The following is a 10,300-nucleotide window of genomic DNA, read 5'->3' as shown; positions in this document are numbered from 1 at the left end:
ACCCTTCTATGCATTATCACAAAGAAGTCTCACTCTATCTGTAGCTTAGTCTTTTTGATCAACCTCTCCTTAACCCCCCTACCCTCTACTAATCCAGGCTCTAAGAACTACCATTCTACTCTCAACTCTATGACATGATTTTTTAGGTTCCTTAACAGGAACCTACAAGGTTATATAGATCTTGTCTTTGTGTTCATAGATTATTTACTTAACATGGATGAACACCTAGTTCCATCCATGTGGTTGAAAAAAATGCCAGAATTTCCTTTTTGTGGCTAAATAATATTTATACAGGTGGGTGTATTACAATTTCTTAATCTATTTATCATTATAGATAGGTATTGCTTCATTTCTCACCTGTTGTGAATAGTGCCACAGAAAACATGGGAATCCAGATGTCTCCTCATTAAATATATCGATTTCTTCTCCATATTTCTGTGTATATATCACATATCACACACACACACATACATATACACACACACACACACACACACACAGGATAGATTCATTATAGAGCACTTCTGTTTTTTCCTTTTAAAGAAGCCTTCTTACTGTCTTTCATAATGACCATACTAATGTTACATTTCACCTACAAGATGCAAAGTTTTCCTTCTTCACATACACACAGCCTTTTTCTTTGGAGTCTTTGATAGTAACTATTCTTATGAACTAAACTGCTATCTTCTGGTAACTTTTATTTGTATTTCCCTGATGATTACTGATGTTAAGCATTCTTCTCTTCTCTTCTCTTCTCTTTTCTTTTCTTTTCTTTTCTTTTCTTTTCTTTTCTTTTCTTTTCTTTTCTTTTCTTTCTTCTCTTCTCTTCTCTTCTCTTCTCTTCTCTTCTCTTCTCTTCTCTTCTCTTCTCTTCTCTTCTCTTCTTTTCCTTTCTTTTCTTTTCCTTTTCTTTTCCTTCCTTTTCATTTCCTTTCTCTTCTCTTCTCTTCTCTTCTCTTCTCTTCTCTTCTCTTCTCTTCTCTTCTCTTCTCTTCTCTTCTCTTCTCTTCTCTTCTCTTCTCTTCTCTTCTCTTCTCTCCTCTCCTCTCCTCTCCTCTCCTCTCCTCTCCTCTCCTCTCCTCTCCTCTCCTCTCCTCTCCTCTCCTCTCCTCTCCTCTCCTCTCCTCTCCTCTTTTCCTTTTCTTTTCTTTTCTTTTCTTTTCTTTTCTTTTCTTTTCTTTTCTTTTCTTTTCTTGTTATTGGCCACTTTGTATGCCTCCCTGATAGATGTCTATTTAGGTTTGTTACTCATAAATCAAGTGATTTATTTTTCTTGAGTTCTTAAGTTCCTTATAAGTTTTCAAATATCAAACTGTCAGATATGCGGTTTGTGAATATTTTCTTCATTTCTGAAGATGGTCTCTTTGCAGTTATAGATAACTGTTTTCCTTGTAGGCTATCCTATTTCTCTTACAGTATTTTAAAAAAAGAAACACTGTCCATCTGAGTGTACCTCTGAGTGTGTCCTTACCACCTTTATTGAAAATCAGTTCTCTGTAGATGTATGGGTTTATCACAGTCTCTATTGTTCTGTTCATCTATGAGCCCATGTCTTGCAAATGCCATGCTGTTGTAATGAACTACTGCTTCATGGTATATTTTGAAGTCAAGAAGTACAGTGCCTCTAACAAGGGATGAGGTTTCACTGTCCCAGAAATATCTTGGGTTCTTCTGCTAGTCTGGATAAAATGTCATGGAAATTGTACCAACTCTTTGCACCACTTTTAGTAGTACAGTTATTTGATGATTTGAGTTCTCCCAATTTATGAATACAAGTTATCTTTTCAGTGTGTGCATCTTTAATAATTACTGTATTGGATGGTTGTGATTTTTAGCTGTAGAAAAGGGAAGGCTGCTATCCCTTTCAATGTTATTTCTCTCACTTTATCTTGTTATATGTTTATTCATGTGTTCCTAATTAGGAAAGCCCACGTCTTTCTCTGTATACAATTTTTGTAATTTCTTGGTTCTTTGTGTTTGTTCACTCTCATGAATGATATTTATTTTCTTTAAGTGAAATCTTAGTGGCTGTTAGTGTTTGAGGTAATTTCTTGGTGTTTTAAGTTAATTTGTGTTTGGAATCCTTGCTAAACGTTAAAGATCCAGTCTTCCAATTTATTCTGATAGTTCTCCTTGCACACGTTCATCTCTCACATATCATGCTTTCGAGGATAGTTTATTTCAACTTGACACAAACTAGAATCATGTGAAAGGTGGAGACCTAAACTGAGAAAATGCCTCCATATGATCTAGCTGTTGGACATTTTCTAAATTAATTACTGATATGGGAGGGTGTTGCCCATTGTGGGTATGATCACCCTGGGCAGATGGTTCTGTATTCTATAAGAAATCAGGCTGAGCAAGCTATGAGGAGAAAGCTAAGCAGCACCCCTCCATGGCCTCTACACTAACTTCTGCCGTATTTTATCTTCTGTCCTGACTTTCTTCAGTGATGAACCATGATATAGAAGTGGAAGCCTAATAAACTATCCTGTCTCTAACTTGCTTTTGGTCATGGTGTTTCATCAGAGCAATAGTAACCCTAACTAAGACAAATACTTATGTGGATTCTGTTTTTTAACTTTATATCTCACTTTTATGCTAAATATCAGGGAAAACCACTTTATATCTTTCTTTTAAAAATTTAAAAATATTTTATCAATGCTGGCTATTAAGGATATTATTATGTATAAGAAATGTCTTTTTATTCTGAGTTTTATTTTTTATCATAAAAAGGTGATTTGCTGTATGTGAAAATATCATTTTAAGAAAATTGCTAATTCCAATTTTCACCTGTGCCAGGAGAAGATCCTCTGCTCTGAAATCCCACCCAGTTAGGAAACACCCCAGCTGCAGATCAACCCCCACATCCGGGATCACAGATGAAACCCAAAACCCAGTCCCAACACCTGGCATAATACAATCAAACAAGTAAAGGAACAAAACTGTCTAGAATCTAAAAATGGAAATAGAAACATTAAAAAAACACACACACACAAATGGAGCCAACTCTGGAGATGGAAAGCCAAGGAAAGACAGTAGGAGTCACAAATGTAAGGATCACCAGCAGAATACAAAAGAAGAAGAAACCAATCTTCATGTGTAGAAGAAACCAAAGACACCCACACAATAGTCAAGAAAAATACAAAAAGCAAAAAGCTCCTACTCAAAACATTCAAGAAATCCAGCACACAATGAAAAGTCTGAACTTAAGAATAATAGGTATACAAGAGAGTGTTGATTCCCAACTCAAAAGGGCAGCAAACATCTTCAAGAAAATTATAGAAAAAAATTCCTAACCTAAAGAAAGAGGTGCACATAAACATACAAGAAGCCTACAGAATACCAAACAGATGGGACCAGGAAGAAATTCCTCCCATCACATAATAGTCAAAACACCAAATACACAAACAAAAAAAGGATACTGAAAGCTGTAAGGGAACAAGGTCAAGTAACATATAAAGGCAAACCTATTAGAATTACACCAGTCTTCTCAACAGAGACTTTAAAAGCCAGATGATCTTGGGCAGATGTCAAACAGACCACAAGAGAACAAAAATGCCAGCCCAAGCCACTATAACCAGCAAAGCTCTCAATTACCATAGATGGAGAAACCAAGGTATTCCAAGACAAAACCAAATTTAAATAATATTTTCCCACTAATCCAGCCCTACAGACAATACTGGAAAATCCAACACAGGAGGGAAACTACACCCAAGAAAAAGCAAAAAATTATTTTTTTCACAACAAATCCAAAAGAAGAGAAACACACAGGGATAATTTCACTCCTACCAACAAAAATAACAGAAAGCAACCATCCTTGGTCCCTAATATCTCTCAACATCAATGAACTCAATTTGCCAATAAAAAGACATAAGCTAACAGAATGGGTACATAAACAGGACCCAGCATTTTGCTGCATACAGGAAACACACATCAGTGACAAAGATAGTCACTACCTGAAAGTAAAAGGCTGGGAAAAAATTTTCCAAGCAAATGGTTCCAAGAAACTAGCTGGAGTAGCCATTCTAATATCCAATAAAATCGACTTTCACCCAAAAGTTATCAAAAAAATTAAGTACGAGTACTTATGATGAGTATGAGTACACTTCATACTCATCAAAGGAAAAGTCTACCAAGATGAACTCTCAATTCTGAACTTGTATGCATCAAATGCAAGGGCACCCACATTTATAAAAGAAATGTTACTGAAGCTCAAAGCACACATAAAAACTTATAGAAGAATAGTACCAGATTCCAATAATCCACTCTCACCAATAGACAGATCATAAAAACAGAAACCAAACACACAGTGAAATAAATGAAGTTATGAACCAAATGGATTTGACAGATATCTACAGAACATTTCATCCTAAATCAAAAGAGTATTCCTTTTTCTAAGCACCTCATGTTACCTTTTCAAAAATAGAAATAGGAACTGTGGATAGCCACTGGAGGGTCCCAGACTCCAGGGAAATCAGAGGCTCCCAGGACCCAATCTGAATGACTTTAGTAGAAATGTGCAGTGAAGGGGAGATAGAACCTGTAGAGACCACCTGCAGTAGATAGGCATGGCCCCCAGCTGAGGGATCGGGCTGTCCATCCATCTCAATGATTTTAACCTAGATACATTCCTGTCCAAAGAAAGAACAGGGACAAAAAATGGAGCAAAGACTGAAGGAAGGGCCATCCAGGGACTGCCCCACCTGGGCATCCATTCGGTCTGAAGACACCAAACCTGGACACTGTTGCTGCTACCAAGAGGCGCTTGCTGACAGGAATCCTTGGGAGGTTTGGCCAGCAACTGACTAATGCAGATGTGGATGCTTACAGCCACCCATCAGACTGAGCTGAGAACCCCTGTGGGGGAGCTGGCAGAAGGACTGGAGGAGTGGATGGGCAATGCATCCCCATAGTTAGAACAACATTGACTGGCCGGATCACCCAGTGCTTCAAGGGACTAAACCACCAACCAAGGAGTGAACAGGGAGGGATCCATGACTCCAGATACATATGTAGCAGAGGAGGGCTTTGTCTGACATCAGTGGGAGAGGATGCCCTTGTTACTGTGGAGGTTTGATGCCCCAGCATAGGGGGATGCTGGAGCAGTGGGGTGGGAGAGGGTGGGTGGGTATGGGAGCACCCTCAAAAGGCAAAGGGGAGGGAGGTGAGGGCATATGTGGGATAGCGGGTTGTGGAGGGGTAACCAGGAAGTGGAATATCATTTGAGATGTAAATGAATGGAATTATTAATAAAAAAAAGAAAAAATTGCTTATCTTGCAAGTATGAGGACTTGAGTTCTGTCCCCAGAATCCACATAGAAACACCACACATAGTGTTGTATGTTTGCAATCCCAGTGTGGGCTAGAGATGTAGAGACAGGATTCCAACATATACTTAAGATCAGCTGAGACATCCAGCTTTGTGAGCTGAGCCACTGTTCATAGACAGCTCTTATTACCCCTTTCTATATCTATATATACATTCATTCTGTCAGCTGTATTTTTCTAGAGAACCTTGACTACTACAAGCAGCACTGTTTCTATTTTATTTTTTATTATTATTATTATTATTAGGTTTTTTGAGACAGGGTTTCTCTGTATAGCCCAAGCTGTCCTGGAACTCACTTTGTAGATCAGGCTGGCCTTGAACTCAGAAATCTGCCTGCCTCTGCCTCCTGAGTGCTGGGATTAAAGGCGTGGATACTAACATTTCATTTGGGCATGCTTTCTTGTCCCACTTTCATCAACCTATTTTTTTTTTACTAGTTAAAGGCTCATACTTATAAACATATGTTACAAGCACTTAGTCTAACTCTTATTGTTTACTAGAGGGAATCCATATGCTTATGTTTTCACTTTATTGATTCTTTGTGTATTTAATATCATTCACTCTAATTCATGCACTCATTTCCCCATTTCTTCCTATCTGCCCTTTGCCCTTCCATACTCCCATCAAAACAAACAGACAAACAACCCCCAAACAAAAAACAACCAACAAGAAAAGACAACAACAAAAGTATCATGTCATAGAAGCTGTAGTGTGTCACAATGTGTCACACACTATACCCTTTTGAGGGCTATGGCTTCTGCTATATCATCAATATTGGATCCTTATTGGGACTAGTCTTGGATATCCTGTCATGGAAATCCTGAACCTTTGAATCTGCAGAACCAGGCTCTTCATAGCTCCAGAAGTTTATAGATGAGTTGATGTTGCAGTTGGTCACTCAAAGCCCTCGATGTGGGTCTCCATGGTAGCTGGATTGGTTAGACCATCAGCTCTCCCCTCCCTGCTTCTACCCTATCAGGGCAAGTTCTCTGACACTCCTGTGGCTAGTTCACACAATGCTTCAGCGGGCAAGTGACATGGTTAACTCTCCCACTCTCCTACCCACCATCAGGGCTGGTCTACCTGTACCCCCACTATCAAGGCTAGCTCTACTGTGCTGACCAAGCAAGATGCAGGACCTGCTCTTGAAAGTGTTATACCCAGTGAGTTGCAGGGATGGCTCTCTGCTCTCATGAACCTGGGCCATCTCTCACACCCATTACAGCTGACTAGATGCAATTTGGGGAGAGGTGATGAGACTTGGTAAGCTGTCCTGTATTCATCCCCATGAGGCCAGCTCAGCTGCATCCCTGTCATCAAAGCAAGCTCTACTGTGCTGCCAAAGCAAGGTGCAGGGCCTGCTTTCCTGGGTGCTGCAACAGGCAAGTTGGAGGGCCAGCTCTTGTTGAGTGCTACAGCCAGTGAAGGGTAGAGAGAACCTGTCATAACCCTTGGACATAACATGGTCCCACATCAGGAATGTTCAATGGCCTTTGATGGTAATATGAGCAACATGTATCAACAAAGACCAAAATATATTTAAATATGCATTTATATGCATATATGTGTGTGTATGTGTGTGTGTAGAGAGATTCTATCTTTAAGTTCTGTTACTCTAGTGAATATTGACTAATGTGTCTGTAAAATGAATTGTACATTGTAGCTAGCCTGTATTAAAGACACAAAGTCCTGTTACTTCATTTACAAGCTGTAAGCCTAGATTGGGTATGTTTTGAGTTATTCCAATTTCATGCCAGTTGTATGTACCTTATAACTTGCTGTTTCTCCTGGCCACATGCTCTTGGTTCATCTCCTTTTATGGCAGTCTTGTCCTCCTCTCCATACTTTCTCTTTCCTCCTGTCTCTCCTGAGACCCCTCACTCCATCTTCAAGGAGAGCCTTTCTTTTTCTACTGCTGAATCATAGGCTCTAGCCTTTTATTAACCACTTAGCTTTAAATTTGGGATCAATGTTTACATAATAAAGGCTGGTGAACATAGAAATTCACTCTTTTTGGGACAACCAGATCTTGGGATACAGAACTTAGCATTTGAAAACAACAGCACCAGACCAACTCACAACATAACCTCATCATACATTTTATAAAATGATGCTTCTGATGCCCAAGTTGAGGGGTAAATTTGAATACTTATAAATACAACATTCTACAAGTTAATGAAAATTAGAGTTTCTCAAGATAGCAAGTTATTATGCAGTTGAATTGATTACATGATTTAGAATATGTAGAAACCCTGAGCATAACAGCAATAGACACTGGGAGCTGCGAAATCATTGAAATCTTAAGCGGAGATTGAGTTACTATAATAACTATCCATTATTTTTATCTGAACCACACGGCACCTAATCAAAGTTTCCTAATTGTTCCATGAACTAACTAGCAAACCTGCATGTGCCTAGGTGCCTGGGTTCCTACCTACTTGGGGAACTGGTCATTTAATTATCCTTCAGGTACAGCTACCTTCTGTATTAGTTGGGATTGTCTAGAGTAATAAAACTTCTAGAATAAATCTCTCTCTCTCTCTCTCTCTCTCTCTCTCTCTCTCTCTCCTCTCACACAAACACACACACACACACACACACACACACACACATGGGATTTATGAGAAAGATTTACATAGATGTACCATCCAGTTTGGGGTTTTAGTTAATCCCAGCTGTAGTCAGGTTGACAACCAAGAATAGCCATCTCAAGTCCAAGTCAAAACATCTCAACTTGACACATACACATATTGCCTTATGTCGTGATTAACTTCCAAATAAAAACAATAATAATGTTTAACATGTTATAACTATTCCACATACAACCACAAATATACTATATATTTAACCAGGACATAATTATCCCTAACATGATATAATCGTGCCTTGTACAACCACATATGCACCATTAATTTAGAATAGGCAGCAATGTCTCTTGAAGGACATTCTTTTGTTTCTCTGTCCATTTCCCCCAGAAGTCATTCTCACCAATTGTTCAGTCATGCACTTTACAATCCCTGATCACTAAGCAATGCATTGGCCACAGCCCATAGATCAGTCAATAATCACACATCTCACCATTTCTTTATTCCAAAAAAATGTACGAGTATGTGTACTTTCCAAAGTTCTGCACTATGAAGATTTCCCTTGGCCAGTGTCTTTCAAAGTCATCCCAGAAAGAAGTTGTTTTCTTCTGGGTGGTGATCCAATAAGGTACAGAATCATCAGTAAACTAGGCCCCAGTCTTCTCTTTCTTAGTCAAACTTTTATAGGGAAATCCCTTGAGGCTACATACTAGGCCACAGACAGTTTTGTAATGGCAATAGAAACCATAGGCATTTGGGCAACTTCTTCATGTAACTTGCTTGTACTTTCAGGACCTGCTCAGGATCTATCAATTGTGAATCATGTCCATTTCATAATATATTGCTGCTGTGCATGTCTTTCTTTATAACTTGATAGGTTAGGTAATATCCAAATCATGATGGGTAGATAGATTAAGTTGCATGACAATTTGATGTCCTATTATCAAACACACAGATTTCACTAAGGCCAAATAGAAGACCCAAAACTATCTTTTCAAGTGAGAATAGATGTCTGCAGATAATGGTAGACACTTGTTCCAAAAATCCTAAAGTTGTGTTCTGTGATTCAAAAAGAGGTGCCCACTAAAGGCTCCAGACAGCTTCCCTATCTGCCACTAACACCCCAAGTTCCATCAGGTCTGCTGGATCATATGGCCCAAGTGCAAATATGGTCTTGGCACAGCATCCTGGACCTGTTGAAGAGCCTTATTCTGTTCCAGGCACATACAAAGCTAGAATTGTTCTGAATCACATGGCCTGAGTAACACACCCAAGTGAGGAAATTGCAATCTCCAGAATCCAAATATGCCCATTAAATATTATGCTTCTTTCTTGGTAGTGGGAGAGGCCAGGTACAATAACTTGTATGTTACCTTAGAAGGAATATGTCTGCATGCCCCATACCACTGAACTCCTCAGAATTTTTCTTAGGTAGAAAGCCTTTGAACTTTGATTAGATTTATTTTCCATCCTTTTTTTGTGCATGAGTATTACCCTTGAGTTCAAAGCAGCTATTACCTCCTGATCACTTGGTCCAATCATCATAATGTCATCAATATAGTGCAACAATGTAACATTTTATGGAAGAGACATAGGATTCAGGGCCCTTATAGCTATGTCATGTCACAAGGCTGAAGAGATAATACATCCTTGAGATAAAACTATAAATGTATACTGCTGGCCTTGCAAACTGACAGCAAGTTGCTTCTGGTTGTTCTTCTGGAGCTAAGTCTGACCTCGAAGTAATTAATCTGTGAATGCTTTACCCTGACAGAGGTGAAGGACGCTGATGACCGATGTGACACATGTCTTCACAGGGTCAGAATTGATTCCTTCGGTTAAAAATATTAGAGTAAATGCATGAATTCATGTATAAAATACTATTTTCTATTACCTCTACTTTCCTTTATTCTATATGGTATCACCTACAAGATGTATCTATTGACTGAGGAGGGATGGGTCTTAGCTTACCTCCAGTAGTACAAATCAAAGATAGTATGAGGATGATTTCAGGGAGGTCCTGGGGATTGCTCAGAAACACACTTTTGAGAAGTTCCAGCCATACATTAGTCAGTTTGACTCTTTGGGCCACAGTTAAATTCTCAGCAATTTCTTCTATCCCTGTGTTTAGTTGCAGTTGGTCTGTCTCTAATTCTATGTGTTTCTGTAAAACTCAAAGATGAACAAAGAGAAGGGCTTCTTCTTCTTCTTCTTCTTCTTCTTCTTCTTCTTCTTCTTCTTCTTCTTCTTCTTCTTCTTCTTCTTCTTCTTCTTCTTCTTCTTCCTGTCCTCTTAATATGTAGAGAAGGGGGATGAGGTGACTGCTCCCAACCTGTTAGCTTCAATGTGAATTAAAGATATCTGTGAATCTTAGCACATTGGC

This window comes from Mus caroli, unplaced genomic scaffold (assembly GCF_978045245.1).
Source record: "Mus caroli unplaced genomic scaffold, Mus_caroli_1 scaffold_17, whole genome shotgun sequence".
NCBI lineage: Eukaryota > Metazoa > Chordata > Mammalia > Rodentia > Muridae > Mus > Mus caroli.
Note: the sequence above shows the minus strand (reverse complement) of the source record.